The 1,750-nt window shown below is 50.7% G+C and overlaps 2 non-coding genes across 2 annotated transcripts in view; both read left to right on the top strand.

Moving 5' to 3' along the window:
* The first annotated feature begins 938 nt into the window (after positions 1–938).
* LOC131270197 (5.8S ribosomal RNA) lies at positions 939–1,093 on the top strand. The gene has a single exon (XR_009179317.1). It is a non-coding gene; the product is annotated as a 5.8S ribosomal RNA (ribosomal RNA).
* Positions 1,094–1,580: 487 nt separating this feature from the next.
* The window catches only part of LOC131270198 (large subunit ribosomal RNA), a 4,092-nt gene continuing 3,922 nt past the window's right edge, over positions 1,581–1,750 (top strand). The window contains exon 1 of the ribosomal RNA XR_009179318.1: positions 1,581–1,750. This exon is cut by the window's right edge and continues 3,922 nt beyond it. This is a non-coding gene — a ribosomal RNA (large subunit ribosomal RNA).

Genomic DNA, 1,750 nt, shown 5'->3' with positions numbered 1-1,750 from the left:
TTGAAACACACAAGTCGATATCAAACCTCATGATTGTGTAGTCCTCCACTGGTCCACGCCGCTTCGGCCGTCCTGGGTAAAATGGAACATTCCAGCTTGCCCTATGTGGAAGAGGGCACATTACTCAATACTGTGGTGTGAAGTATAAAGTTCAGTTCTCCCCTGGTCCACGCTGCTTCGGCGGTCCTGGGTAAGATAGTTCATTCTAGCTTGCCCTATGTGGAAGAGGACACTTCATACTTCGTCTCTAAGCGGCGGCTTGACTCCTCCCTACGGGGAACGGGTTTACGCGCACAGCGGCGGCTTACGCACTATGGCAGTCATGGATGCCTTACGTTTCTATGAAAAGTGTGTTCCTCCCCTGGTCCACGCTGCTTCGGCAGTCCTGGGTAAGATAGTTAGTTCTAGCTTGCCCTATGTGGAAGAGGACACGTAGACTTACTGTGGTGTGAAGTATAAAGTTCAGTTCTCCCCTGGTCCACGCCGCTTCGGCCGTCCTGGGTAAAATGGATTCATCCAGCTTGCCCTATGTGGAATGAGGACACTTTATGCTTCGTCTCTAAGCGGCGGCTTGCTCCTCCCTACGGGGAACGGGTATACGCGCACAGCGGCGGCTTACGTTATGGCAGTCATGGATGCCTTACGTTTCCATGAAAAGTGTGTTCCTCCCCTGGTCCACGCTGCTTCGGCAGTCCTGGGTAAGATAGTTAGTTCTAGCTTGCCCTATGTGGAAGAGGACACGTAGACTTACTGTGGTGTGAAGTATAAGGTTCAGTTCTCCCCTGGTCCACGCCGCTTCGGCCGTCCTGGGTAAAATGGATTCATCCAGCTTGCCCTATGTGGAATGAGGACACTTTATGCTTCGTCTCTAAGCGGCGGCTTGCTCCTCCCTACGGGGAACGGGTATACGCGCACAGCGGCGGCTTACGCAAGTTAGTCACCCTCGGCAGTGGATCACTCGGCTCATGGATCGATGAAGACCGCAGCTAACTGCGCGTCATAATGTGAACTGCAGGACACATGAACATTGATAAGTTGAACGCATATTGCACGTCGTGGGAACCTACCATGATGTACAGATGACTGAGCGCTTATATTTGAGAAATGTATCGCATACATTTAACTACGCCGTGACACCCGTCACGAGACGTGCACCATGATGTTAACTAGGGTCGCGACGACCCGCTAGCATTAAAGAACCCGTGGTTTACAATATACTGGCATTGGAATTCGAAGTATTTAGAGCGTCCGTGTTCCCGCGTGAGGCGGAAGTACGAGGAGAAGGCGTGCTTGTGGTGTCTGTGGTGGTGTTTACTGATGTCTAGCTTCAGCTTATTTATTTATTTAAATAGAAGCGAAGATGTCAAAGTAGCGTCGAAGCAGCAGCGGTAGCACAAATGATTCAAGTATGGAAGTTGACCAAAGGAACACAAACAAACTAGCGTATGGGCAATGGAAGGTATCAGTGAGTTAAACCACACGCGGGCTAACAGCCCGTTAACCGAGTCCAACGGTACATATTGGACATTGAAACAAAGTAGTCGCAAGCCAGATGTGACGATAACAACCGCAAGGTACATAAGCCTCAGTTCATGTGTGACAACCCCCTGAATTTAAGCATATTAATAAGGGGAGGAAAAGAAACCAACCGGGATTCCCTGAGTAGCTGCGAGCGAAACGGGAGAAGCTCAGCACGTAGGGGTGGCGGCCTGTCCGTCTATCCGATTCCGTGTACTGGTGCGTCTCACTA

Source organism: Anopheles coustani, assembly GCF_943734705.1.
Source record: "Anopheles coustani chromosome X unlocalized genomic scaffold, idAnoCousDA_361_x.2 X_unloc_162, whole genome shotgun sequence".
NCBI classification, from domain to species: Eukaryota; Metazoa; Arthropoda; class Insecta; order Diptera; family Culicidae; genus Anopheles; species Anopheles coustani.
This window is presented reverse-complemented; position numbering and strand designations above follow the sequence as displayed.